We start from the raw sequence: 14,052 nt of genomic DNA, 5'->3' as shown, positions 1-14,052 counted from the left end.
ATGACTCTCAAGCTTTCTAAGGAGCCTTTGATGAGGAACTTTATCAAAAGCTTTCTGGAAGTCAAGGTAAACAACATCTATTTGGGGAGGGACGGTGGCTCAGTGGTAGAGCATCCACTTGATAAGCAGAAGGTCCCAGGTTCAATCCCTGGCATCTCCAAAAAAGGGTCCAGGCAAATAGGTGTGAAAAACCTCAGCTTGAGACCCTGGAGAGCCACTGCCAGTCTGAGTAGACAATACTGACTTTGATGGACCGAGGGTCTGATTCAGTATAAGGCAGCTTCATATGTCCATATATGTCCATATCGGGTCTCCTTTGTCCACAAGTTTGTTTATCCCCTCAAAGAAATGTAACAGGTTAGTGAGGCAAGATCTTCCCTTACAGAACCCATGCTGAGTCTTCCTCAATAACCTGTGTTCATCAATGTGCCTACTCATTCTGTCCTTGATAATGGTTTCTACCAACTTTCCCGGTATTGAAGTCAGACTGACTGGCCTGTAATTTCCTGGATCTCCTCTGGAACCCTTTTTAAAGATGGGGGTGACATTTGCTACCTTCCAGTCCTCAGGAACAGAGGCAGATTTCAATGAAAGATTACAGATTTTTGTTAGAAGATCCACAAGTTCAACTTTGAGTTCTTTCAGAACTCTCGGATGTATGCCATCCGGACCCGGTGACTTATTAGTTTTTAATTTGTCTATCAGTTGTAGGACCTCCTCTTTTGTCACCTCAATCTGACTCAGGTCTTTCAACACCCCTTCCAATATTAGTGGTTCTGGGGCGGGCAAACACTTCTCATCTTCCACGGTGAAGACGGAGGCAAAAAATGCATTCAGCTTCTCAGCCATTTCCCCATCCTCCTTCAGTAATCCTTTTACCCCATGGTCATCCAAGGGCCCCACTGCTTCCCTGGCTGGTTTCCTACTTCTAATATATTTGAAGAAATTTTTATTGTTGGTCTTTATGTTTTTTGCAATATGCTCCTCATAGTCCCTTTTTGCCTGCCTGATCACAGTCTTGCATTTGATTTGCCACTGCCTGTGTTCCCTTTTATTAATCTCACTTGGACTGGTTTTCCACCGCTTAAAGGAGTCCTTCTTACCTTTTACAGCTTCCATTACTTTGTTTGTTAACCATGCTGGCCTCTTCTTATACCTGTTTGTGCCTTTCCTAACTTGTGGTATGTATTTTATCTGAGCTTCTAGGATTATAGTTTTAAATAGTCTCCAAGCTTCCCCAAGGGTTTTGACCGTATTTACCTTTCCTTTCAGTTTCCTCCTCACATGCCTCCTCATCTCAGAGAATTTACCCCTTTTAAAGTTAAATGTGGTTGTGGCGGTCTTTTTGGGCAACTCCCTATTTATACAAACGGTGAAATCAATAACATTATGGTCACTGTTCCCAAGCGGCGCAATCACTTTTACGTCTCTCACTAAGTCTTGGGCATTACTTAGGACCAGATCCAGGATCGCCCCACCTCTGGTAGGTTCTGAGACCATCTGCTCCATAGCACAGTCATTGAGAGCATCAAGAAACTCAATCTCTTTCTCTCGACCAGAACACATATTGACCCAATCAATCTGCGGGTAGTTAAAATCACCTATTACGACGCAGTTTTTACGTTTAGCCGCTATCTTTAATCCTTCCATCATATTATAATCGTCCTCTCTCTTTTGATTTGGTGGGCGATAACAAACTCCCATAGTTAAATTTCCTTTTGGGCCCTCTATTTCAACCCAAAGCATTTCTAAAAGGGAATCTAATTCTCTGACCTCAGTCTTACTGGACCGTATATCCTCTCTGACATACAGAGCCACCCCACCTCCAACCCTTCCCTCCCTATCCTTCCCATATAACTTATATCCAGGAATCACCGTGTCCCACTGATTCTCCTCATTCCACCAAGTTTCTGAAATTCCCACAATGTCTATGTTTTCTCCCAACACTAAACATTCCAATTCACCAATTTTACTTCGGACACTTCTAGCATTTGCATACAAACATTTATAATTTCCCAGGCAAGCTAGGCCCGCCACCTCTGTCCTGCCGCCTCGAGACTCTGGCAGACAGTCCATACTGTTTGTCACCATCACAGTGGACAACTCTGATCCGTTACTCGGTAGAAAAATAGAAGCCAACCCTTCATCTCTTTGAGACGAGTCCTCCCGAACCAGAGACATTCCATCTCCTGTCGGCTTTCCCCCAAGATTTAGTTTAAAAACTGCTCTGCCACCTTTTTGATTTTAAGCGCCAGCAATATATCCCTCCTCTCATCTTCTGGGAAGAAGAAAACCTGAAGAGGGAATGGAACCATGCACTAAGGAAAGCCCAAGTGCTTACTAGTCCTCCTGATCCTCTAGTGGAAAATTGAATGAGGGCAGCCAATAACAACCTTTGCCTTACAATGATTCCATCCACTGTCTGAAAGTTTGCTGGGTGCCAAAGTAGGGGCCCGGGAGTGCCAAAGGGCACCACATTGGGGAATCTCACTCCAGAGAGTCTTAAGTAGAATTCTTTCAGATTGTCTACTATCTGATTCCATTAATTAGAGGTGACATAGGGTGAACTCAAGATATTTTGCATCCAAAGTTGATGCTCAACCATCGAATCACAACCATTCTTCTGTATGAAACAGCACAAGCGTTGCATGGTTGGAATCCTTTCTATGGCCTGCATTGGGTTCGTTACCAGGATAGCTTTGGAAAAGGGATTCAGACACAGCTGAGATCTTGTACTGTAAGAATTAATTGCTGAGGATGGCAAAAACTGCAAAACCCCAAAACAACCTTCATTATGTAAAACAAAGACATGCACATGGAAAAAGAGCATTTTCCTCTTTAACATTAATCTTTACATAGGTGGGTTTCCTTTTGGGACTCTTTCCTTTTGATCTAAGCATATGGCTTGCTGTTTCCTTGACCCAATTATGTAACATAGTTTGTAACTTAATTATTTAAGTTTTTGTTGCTATAATTATCAGAGACAAATATGCTTGGTGGTGGTGGGGACTCATAAGTGAAACCTACAACTCCACCAGCAGCTTTATTTGTCCTCCCCTCCTCAGGTAGAGCAATCACATGCTTAGATTACTGTTCTGGAAATCAAAATATGTACTCTTTCTAATATTTTTGAATGAATACTCCAGTAATTGTCTCTTCCCCTTTTATTTTTTCTTCTGCAGTTGCTGCTCTTCTGCTACAATCCATCTTTTGGTTGTAAAAGGAGTCTGGAAGCATCGATTGGTCTTCAGCTTTGCCCTGCATCTGATGTAGTTTACATGAATTGTACTTTAAATGAATTGGAGGTTGCTTCTATGTTACCAGCTGGCCAAAGCATCTAGGTAAGGTGGTGGGTCTATATTAAGTGAATTGTTGCTTGCATTTCTGTTTTCTTCAGCTGGGGTTTTTTTTTTTTTTTTGCTAAAATGCAGTTGCATTTTTCAAGCCCTGTCATTACCTTGATAAAAATATATAGCTGTGCAAAATACACATGCTATGAAGCTTCCTGAGTGACATTAGGCTTCGCCTCACCTACTTCACAGAACATAAGAACATAAGAGAAGCCATGTTGGATCAGGCCAACGGCCCATCCAGTCCAACACTCTGTGTCACACAGTGGCAAAAATTTCACCACAGGCCTGTGGTGAAAAGAAAATGGAGAAAGAGAGAATCAGAGTCAAGAACCCTCAAGTTCTTGGGAGAAGGGCAGGATAAAAATATACGAGATTTGTAAATTGTGATTGTAAAATTTTCTGCAGAAGGAAAAAAGAGGAAAGAAAGGTCCCCTCCCTCACTTAAGAATCTTCTAGATCCAGGTGGGCAGCCGTGTTGCTCTGGAGCAATAGAACAAAGTAGGAGTCCAGTAGCACCTTTAAGACCAACAGAGTTTTATTCAGAATGTAAGCTTTTGTATGCATATATACGAAACTTACATTCCGAATAAAACTTCATTGGTCTTAAGGGTGCTACTGGACTCCTACTTTTGTTTTAATGATCTGCTGTGGAATATTGGGATAACCTAATTCTAAGCAGCAGAAGCAGCTGGAAAGTAAGTTTTAAGGGGACAGTTCCTGGTTGAAACAATTGAGTGGGACTTAGTTTGAGCTAAGCATGAAATTAAAATTGCCCTTGAGATGGGCAGCCAGGTTTTTAAAGGGAATCCCACACTGTCTATTAAGTGCTGGTTGAAGTGCCCATTTGAATGCAGTTTGCATTTCAGTGTGGAAAAAACAATTCTGCAGTATTACAAAATGTACATAGTGTGGAGCTGCTCCTGGCTGATTTATTATGAGAACATTATTTTCTTCATTTTGTCTGTTTCTGGGCTAGTAGTGATTCAGTTGTCAGCAAACGAATGAATGTTGTTTACTATGGCATTGTGTCCCTTGTTGCTAGTTCTGGAAAGGAAGCTGCCTGCCTCTTTCTCACACACTTATGAAATTCTCAGGGTTTCAAAATGAAGGAAATCCTTGAGTGGCCATGTAGAATCCAGATGTTTTCTTCAGAATCTGCAGGAAGCAGGAGTGCTGCCCCAGTCTGCTAACCTTGAAACAGCAACTGCATTGATTTGCAGGCTTCGTCTCCCAGATGCATGCTGACCATGAAAGATGGCTGGTAGAAGTTGGTTTTCTCGTTTATTTCATTATTGATATTGCAGTAGTGATAGGCAGCCTAAGAAGTTAGGCTTGGTAGAAATCTGTCTTTTGAAAGGTAATTCTTGCCCACAGGATTTGCATTGTAAATATTAGAAAAGGTTCAAGAAGTTAGAGAGAAGAAAATAGAAAGAAAAATGAATGGACATGTAATCTCTGTGTGTGTATCATTAGGCAGTGAAAGAACACTTCTTTCCATTTATCTACCTGTCTCATTTTGTAATTTGAGTAATGCTGCTTTTAAGGCATAGGTGTCTCTTGGGTTGTTGTCTTAATGCTGTAACTATCAAGCCTGTAGGGCAGGTGACTTGGAAGTTCCCAAAGAGGAAACTTTGACTAGACCAGAATTTTGGCTGCAGGTTGTAGGCAACTCTGCGATTCCCTCACAGACTGGTGTTGTCAGTTTCTCTTTTTTTTCTTTCTCCATTCTTCCACTCTGAAATCTTTCCTCACCTGAGTCCTAAATTTTAAAAGATGAATTCTGCTGTCCAAGAATATTTGTACTTCAAAATGATAGCACTTGGTGTGCTTTTTCTTAAAATGGCTTTTCCCAGTTATGTAGATTTGAAATATGTTCAGGATAGAGAAATTACTCCTTCATACAACGTTTAATTTATAGAACTGACTACTACAAGGTGGTGCTTACTGAAGCAGCTTTTTTTTTTTAAAGGATGAGCTTGTGGAGCCATTTGGTCTATCAATGGCTTTTAACCAAGATGAATCTCCATGATTGGACATTGTACTTTTGAATCTCAAATACCAGGAACAAAAGATGGCTGTTGTCTTCAGGTCTGGTTTGTGGACTTTCTGAAGGCATCTGACTGAATACTGATGGAAACGGGTGGTCCGTCCACCATACAGTCCCAGGCAATTACCTAGGGTGTCAGAGGGGCAGGTGGGCACCCCGTGTTTCCTTTATTCCTTGTGCTGCTGCCAGCAGCCAGCTCACCTGGTTTTGGCCCCCATGAAGGAGGGAGGCAGCAAGGAAGAGCAAGCCAGCTCTGCCAACACCATCACTGTTGTTCTTCCTACCCATTGGGCTCTCAGTGGAGTGATGCCACCTGAATTTGTGTGTGCCAGGTTCAAGAGGGCTTGGGGCCTGCCTGGGTGTATGAGAGGCGACTGACTTGCCTTCTCTGCCCCCATCCCCATGAAGGAAGGAGGGGGGAAGAGATTGATTTATATCCCAGCCTTCACTCAAAGTTTCAGAGTGGCTTACAATCTCTTTTCCCTTCCCCTCCCCACAACAGACACCCTGTGAGGTAGGTGGGGCTGAGAGAGCTCTTTTGAGAACTGCTCTTGAGATAACAGCTCTGAGAGAACAGTGATTGACCCAAGATCACACCAGCAGCCGCATGTGGAGGAGTGGGAAATCAAACCCAGCTCTCCCAGATTAGAGTCCATGCTCTGTACCACTACAGCAAACTGCTACTACTGGTGGGCTTTCCTTCCTCCCTGACTTGCAGCACTTGCAGCCCAGTGGTGCCTTCTCTTCTGCTTAAGTCCGTGCGTGTCTGGATCAGGCATGCAGGCTCAGGGCATGGAGGCTGTGCACTAGGCACAGTGGCTCTGCATATACTCATGCTGCAGCAGGGGGCACCTGGCTATTGGCTTGCCTGAAGACCCTTGGGCCAGCCCTTCCTTGATGAAAACAGTATTCTGGGTTAGCTGGTCTTATCCAATGGGACTCTTCTTGCTAAAGACTAGGAAGCTGGCAGTCATCCATGGTGAAGTTTCCAGTCTACTGGGAGAACCTTTTGTTTCGGCCCGTCCTTACCTTGTCCTGCATAGGGACAGAATTCCTATGATGGTTCATTTCCTGCAGAACCAGGGTAGACATATCTTCAGCCTGTGGTGGTGGGGAAATTCAGATATCTCAGGGTGGACTTTACTGACGGTGATATAAAAGCTCTTTTCCTTCCTTTCCACCTGTCACACCTTTGCTGGGAGGCTGAAAAATCGTCTCATAGCAATATATGCTAAAGGCTTCTGTTATAATGCAGAAATCTTTAGGGCAACATCTTTGTTACTTTTAAGGAGAGCAGCAGCGGCTATTGGGGGTGGGGGGGAGGATCAGAAAGTGAAGCTTCCTTTGACTGGGCCGGCACTGCTCCTTCTTTCCCACTGTTACTAGCACTACATCTAGTGTTCAAAGCAGACGTGCCCCAGGAACCTCCATGTCCTCACAAAGGCCAGTGGACAGTTCAGTGACAGGCAGGCAGTTAGCTCAGAAGTGGCATGCATCTCTCAGGCTTGCGTTATTGATCTTGGGCTGCATTGGTGCTTGAGCAAAAATGCAGCACCCCAAGCTGAATATCTCAGATATTCAGATATATGAGAACTACATACTGCTTTTGAACTGGGTCACTGTTCTTCTCTGTGCTGAAGAGAGGGACCCTCCTTTTGCAATGATGTGGTAGGAGGGCCCATTGGCATGCCTTTCCTTTCAGTTCTAGGGTGGCTGAGTGGCTGCTGCTTTAGAAGTGGCCACTCATGAACCCATGAAACTGCTTCATACTGAATCAGACCCTTGGTCCATCGAAGTCTGTATTGTCTACTCAGACTGGCAGCAGCTCTCCAGGATTTCTCATCACTTACCTGATCCTTTTTAACTGGAGATGCTGGGGATTGAACCTAGGTCCTTCTGCATGCCAAGCAGATGGTCTGTCACTGAGCTACAGGCCCTGTCCAAATGCAGCTGTTGGCTCTGGTTGAGATGTGGTGAAAGGCCCATTTTGAACTGGGAAGGCTAGATGGGAGGACAGATGGGTCTTGTTGATTATTCCTGCTGTGGAAGGAGCATACGAGAATCCACATTCAGCTGCTCGGCTGGTACAGCCAGTTCTGTATTTTATTGCACATGGTCACATTTTCATAGCATGGATTCCACATCCAGCTCAGAGTTGGGCTTATTTATGCTTCTGCACTACCACTTGAGGGGACCGTATCTGCAGGAATAACATGGACACTGCTGGTTAGATGTGGGACTAAACAGGCTATTAATGATTTTTTAAAAATATTACCTGCCTTTCTCCTGGACATCCTAGGACTCAAAGCGGGTGATAAGTGGGTGGGCCTTTAGTGGTCCAAGTAGCTTCTCATCCCTTTCCACACCTAGTGAGAAAGGAATGAACTAGCTGCGCAGAAAGTCAACTGTTTCAGCAGATTGTTTTTAATCTTCTGCTATAAATTTCTCGAGAAGTGATTGAGGTTCATTAGGCTTGAAATTATTGTGTTAAATGGCTGTAATGAGTCATTATGTACCGGCCTGACTGTGTCCTGTGGTCTGTGGTAAGCTGGGATGGATGTGAAACCCTCTATATGCTTTTGTTCCTGCCTTCCTCAGAACTTCTTAGAGCTGAAGAGCCCACCTACTGCACCTTTGAAGAGAACACCTAGGCTGACTCTGCAGAACAGGGCACTGCACCCTGGAGAGCAGTGACTTCGGAAAATTTCCCACGGTGATTCTGATGTTTGAACAGGAGGAAGAAGGGGTAGAACTAAGGATGTTATTTTACCCCTTTGTATGGTGCAGTCTTGCTGTATTGATTGGAATTTTTAAAATTGTGTTGTTGAGGGAACTGGAAATGATGCAGAGATAAGCTTAAGGAGGGAGGGAGGGGGAGGCTAGAAAGCAAGGCCTGACGAAAGACTGTGGCAAAAATGCCATCACAGCCCACCGTAAAGGAAAGAAACCACCAAACCACTGCGACATAACTGCAAATCTTATGCAAAGAGCTCTTAAGACAAAAGAATCTTATGATCCTAAAACGTGTCTTGATAAATTATACAACATAGCCCATATGCAAATATATACCATATCTAGATTGAAAAGGTCTTTCTTGCACCAAAGAAGAAATCTTCTGGAACCATATCAACTGACCCTGCAGTCTCTGGAGACTCTTAATGAATTACAATCTAGGAGTTCTCCGTTAGTTCCAGTCCTGATGAATAACCAGTCTCAATCTGGTTCATATATAGTCCTCAAAAAGTATTAATTCCAATTTTAAAAGTTAATTGGACAAAAGGCTTTGGCATATTTAGGTCTGTGATTTTCAAGCTGTAAAGTTTGGGTTTTTTGTTTGGGAAATTGTGTGGTTTCCAAATTTAAAAAACTCAAACTTTATTCTTTACAGCTGTGACTCAGCAAAACTATGTATGTACTTGGGAGAATTCCAGTACCGCTACTTGCACTATTGAGGGGCCAAAGTCAAGTTTAGTTTAAAATGTTAAAATTTAATCTGAGAAAAGGGTTGCCTCTGCAGTATATACAAAGAAACCTCACTCTTCTGCATTTTCTTGTATTGTGGTCTGGCAATCACCTGAAGATGCATCAGTGATCCCAATTTGAAAACTGTTGTGTGAGAGGAGTAGAAAAATTCAAGATGCTTCCCCCCACCCAAAACAGCTAACCAGATCCTAATGACCCTAATGAGAGAGCAAGTGTAGTGTAGAAAGTGTAGTGTAGAAAGAGGGATGGTGGCTCAGTGGTAGAACATCTGCTTGGTAAGCAGAAGGTCCCAGGTTCAATCCCTGGCATCTCCAACTAAAAAGGGTCCAGGCAAATAGGTGTGAAAAACCTCAGCTTGAGACACTGGAGAGCCGCTGCCAGTATGAGTAGACAGTACTGACTTTGATAGCCTGAGGGTCTGATTCAGTATGAGGCAGCTTCATATGTTCAAGATGTGGGTTGCCACTCTATTAATTTTCCGTGCTAAGTTGTGATTAATCAGCATTAACCAAGATTAACCTTAGTTTTTAACCAGAAACTGAAACCAGATTTAGGAACTGGTTTGCTAACTATAGTTAGCCTGTTTTTAGGCACCAATCTACAGTGTGATTAATATTGGAGGGAGAAGCAGCATACAAGCCCTTTGGAGGGCACCCAGTCTCTTGCAATGTAGTTAAAGGGTTAGATTGCATTGCATGTACACAAGACCATAGTAATAGGAAGGATAAAACCCTCTAATTTGATCTGCATCTGAATGGCAGCGGTTATGAGTTTTAAACTAGGGTCCGGGACACCCAGGTTCCAGTCCCCATTGTACTGTGGAAGCTCACTGAGTGACTATTCACATACTCTCAGCCTAACTCCCTGTAGGTCCTTTCACATTCTTTCATGCTGAACGGGACCCAGCTCAGCCAGTGTAGTGCAGCTTGACTTGAGTATTCCCAGGGAGAGGATGCCAGGGGCAGGGAGGAAGGAAAACTGAAAACTGGGCAGATAAAGGTATGTTGAAAGGTAGGTTGGATTGAAAGAAAAGAGGGAGAAGCTACGGGAGCTTTCAGGAAAGGAAAGAGGATTTAGTGGGGGAAGGAGAAAATGAAATGCCCCCTCTGCAAGTCCTTCTGGGATATGGACTCATCTGGGAGTTGGAGAAACGACATGTGTTGCCCTGAACCAGGGACAACTTTGTAAGATGGTCATTTCAAATGGAATATCACTTACAGTGGAGCAGTTTGTGGACTGCAACATTATTACCTACCCTCGTAATAAAGTATGTATTTATAAATTAGACGGAAACAGGAACAGCTAAACTCAATATATGTGGATGCTGCAGAAGTAAAGTAGTTAACTACTGAAGTTATATTGCGTAGGATTAAAAAGAAAGCAAAATGGAAAGGATGTGTTGTTGGAGCTTTTTGTAGTTGCTGTTAACAGTTTGGTAGGAAAGGAAACGTCTTGCTAGTGGAGTTCCGGTTCGAGAAAGAAAAAAGTGTGAAGTTTTTAGCGTAGGACCAAACAGAATAGGATGGAGCAAAGGGAGGAAAAAGATGAGAATGCATGGAAGAAGCAGACACTTAGAGCAGCATGAATTGGAGGAAAGGGAAACTGCATAGTCTATTTGGAATCCTCCCAAGGGTGTAATATAATATACACACATTTATCTTCTGCAGGATATCCCATTGTACATCCCTGGGGGGTTCACTTCAGACAGCTTGTTATGCCCAAGTAGTATTTCAGGCCTGCTTCCGCTCTCCTGGATTGGCAGTGGAGTACACACTTCATGTTGCAGCTTATGTCTCTGGATGTAGTTGCCTTTCACCAGGTTATAAGCCTGTGAGTGGGGACTGGTGTGTTTCTCTTGTATTTGCAGACAGCACATAAAAGGCAGTCTTAATAATTGATGTTGTTTGTCTCTTGCACACCCTACAAAAGAAACTAGAAGCTGTCCACAAAGACTATATAGCACAACCAGTATGGCAATGATCCTTGTCAGCCAGTAAATATTTGCTTATATAAGTATACAGTTTTTGCTCTTGTAATTCCACATGGCTTCAAGGCCACTGCACCACAGAATCCCTTAATTGTTTTTGTTTCTCTCCCTCCTAAAGAGCTCAGTGGCCTACATCTGGTTTTCTAGCATAGCACCCAGAAGAGTGCTTAGGGTCAGACCTGTTTCACTTCAGCCGTAGAGTAGTATTGTGTACCCTTGTATTTCCTCAGGGCCAGTATTTGAGAAAAAGCCTTGACCTGGCTAGCCCATGCTAGCCCAATCTCATCACATCTCAGAAGCTAAGCAGGATTGGCTCAGGTCAGTATTTGGATGGGAGACCACCAAGGAATAGGGTTGTGATGGGAGGCAGGGGTCTGCATCTTCAGGGGGAGGGTCCAGGAGACGGCTCCAGGACGCCTTTCTGGGAGGGCGGTACACCTCAGACGAGGCTGGCAGGGGGGACGTTAACGGCACTTATGGCCCCTCCCTGCCTAGCCCTTGCTCTTGCTACCTTTCTCTCTCCCTCTCTCTGAAACTCATGTCCTGGCAGCTCTTCCTCCCCAGTGTACCGGATTCCCTCCACTTAAATCAGCATCCCTGCACCCTCCCAATAATTCCCCAACGACTTTATTGGGACCGGCTGCATACAGGCAGTATGAAGGCTAGGTCTTGGCTCCCCCCATGCCGGGAGGGGTGCCCTGGCAGGAGCCCTGCTCACTCACAGCCCAGGAAGTGCTGAGGATCGAGGCATCGGCCAGCCCCCCGTCCTCGCTCCTGGGGCTTCTGGGCATGGGGTTGGGAGGTCAAGGCCTGAGACGAGCCTGGGAGTTCGTCCTCTGGACAGCAGGCAATGGCAAACCATCTCTGAGCATCTCTTGCCTCAAAGCCCTTAAAGGGTCACCATAAGTCATCTGTAACTTGATGGCAAAAAAATAATAATTGAGAAATAAAATGTTCCACTTGTGTTTGTACCCTGGGTGATGGATGTGTTGAAAAGGAGCAAATTTAATTCCTTCCACTAATTAGCCTGTGTGGTTGCAAGGTTATGTTGGTACCTTAAAGAGAGATGGAAAAGATCCGAAAAACTGCTGTTCTTTTTCCTTTCTACTGCCTTTCCTGTTTGAAAATGTCTGCGTTAGTATTAATTTAAATCACAGATAAGGAACCAGGACCAGAATATGATAAATCCATGGCAGAGGTGAGTACTAGAGGCAGGTCTCTTAAGTGCAGCCATTTTTCCTCTGTCCTGGCTTAGATTCTCTTTGGAAGGAGCTGTTACTGCTATAGATGTCTGTGTGGGTTAATTTTTAATGTGTTCTTATTTGTTTTATTTTTACCATTTCATTGTAAGCTGCCTTGAGAACCAACCTGGCTGAGTACGGGACATAGATGCCTGACATAATGAAAAAAAATGCATCTAATGGCTCTGGCAAAGCTGTGGAAGTGTGTCTGATCAGGGCCTGGGTGGGAATCCAGCAGGAACTCCGTGCACTTTCAGAAGGAAGAACTAGGATAGATATACAGATTGAGTACAGGCACCTGGTTGGTTCAGATGGTTTGTTTTCTTGGGCCAGTTGTGCCAGCTTTAGTAAGTCTCTGAGTTGTGCAGCACTCTTCTTCACCCATCAAGCCCTTGCCTTCCATCCGAAAGTGGCAAGTTGTGTTCGATGTGCACAGTGCCCATGAGCCAGCTACAGCTAAAACGGTGTTGATCCTGCAGGCACACAGCTCCTTGGGAGGCTTGTTCTCAATTACATTATAGTGAAGGGCATGAGTGCGCCTACAGTGTTGCACAGCCAGCGAGAGCTGAAATGATGCCAATCATGCCCAGGGCAACACAGATCAGCTTGCAATCTATTGTAGCTGCCATTCTGTTGTAAACTACCTGTCAGCCTGAGAGTAATGCTTTTAGAAACAGTGACATGGATTCTTAATACGATCTCCCACCCTACCCCCTCTCAACTTGCTTGGCTGACAGGAGCCAGCATGGGACCCATAGCAGTTATGTATAGCTGCACATCTGACTTTCCACATGGAACATTTTTCTAATTGGAAAGGCAGGTGAGAATCACAGCCCCAAGGAGACAACAGAGGCTGCATGCGTGTGTACATGCGCACATGCATGCTTTCCTCAGTGAGAAACCCTTCAACCTGTTTTCCTAAGTTTTTAGAGCAGTGGGGTAAAAATATTGAGATCTGTACATTTAAAATGGAGGCTTGGTGCATTTGATGTGAATCTTGCTTCCAAGCCCTGTTTTGAGACTGATTTATGAGTGACAAATTAAATTATGCTCAGAAACATGCTTTTGCTTCTTGGCAAAACAGCCGCTCGGCTCTTGACCACCTGTTCTAGCAAATCTGGAGGTGGCTGTACCTTCAAGTTCTGTTTTGTCATGTTGAATTTGTGCTAATGGAGCTGGGATGGAGGGGGTTTCCCTGCTGAAATAATTCTCCAGCAGGCTCTGATGAATGAGTGTTTTGTCCTTCCTCTTTAAATAAAGAGGGTCTCTCTCTCACACCCCCACCCACCCATAACCCAGCAGGGCTGTTTCTTTCCCTTCCTCCTTGAGGGAAGAAAGTTCCCTTGATGAAGTTGTTTCTCCTTGGCGGGGAAGAAATGCTGCCAGGCTTAATGAGCCGAAATGACAAGCGATGTCAGCTTAGATCAGCATCCCAAATGCATCTCGTTCTGCTTCTGTTTTGCCATTTGTCTTTTGCAGGCAAGTTCCTTTTTAGGCTGCTTCTGATTAGTCCACCAAGGGATTTTCCTTGCTGTGCAGAAATGGGGTGGGGTGGGGGGAGAAAAGGTAGGCGAGAACTGCCTTGTTATTTTAGAAAACCTTTCTTGCAGGAAAACCTTTCCACGTTCATTCTCTCCTCTGTCCCCTAAGGCTGTCTTTGCTCCAGCCACCATAAGAGATTTTCAGAAAAGTATGAAACAAGCACATCCAGAATGTGGAAGACCTACCGTAAAACTACAAAGATGAGAACTTGCATTCATTTAACCAATCCATGTTCAGAATGGGCCCCAAGGAGCACAGACAGGCTAGAGCAGGGATGTCAAACTCATTTGTTATGAGAGCCAGATCTGACCTAAATGAGACCTTGTTGGGCCAGGCTGGGCCATGTTGGACCGGGGTCGTGTGTGTACCTATTTAAGATTAGGTAGCAGAGAGATAATT

At 44.3% G+C, this 14,052-nt stretch overlaps 1 protein-coding gene across 5 annotated transcripts in view; it reads left to right on the top strand.

Moving 5' to 3' along the window:
* The window catches only part of EXTL3 (exostosin like glycosyltransferase 3), a 197,517-nt gene that overhangs the window by 86,853 nt on the left and 96,612 nt on the right, over positions 1-14,052 (top strand). For 4 of the 5 annotated variants that reach the window (XM_060250128.1, XM_060250118.1, XM_060250137.1 and 1 more), the window contains one exon: positions 3,183-3,341. The exons of the other annotated variant lie outside the window; for it this stretch is intronic. The gene's annotated coding sequence lies outside the window, so the exon portion shown is untranslated. Of the gene's footprint in view, positions 1-3,182; positions 3,342-14,052 lie in introns of those variants that run through there. 5 annotated transcript variants of the gene reach the window in all.

Source organism: Heteronotia binoei, chromosome 1, assembly GCF_032191835.1.
Source record: "Heteronotia binoei isolate CCM8104 ecotype False Entrance Well chromosome 1, APGP_CSIRO_Hbin_v1, whole genome shotgun sequence".
Classification (NCBI taxonomy): Eukaryota; Metazoa; Chordata; class Lepidosauria; order Squamata; family Gekkonidae; genus Heteronotia; species Heteronotia binoei.
This window is presented reverse-complemented; position numbering and strand designations above follow the sequence as displayed.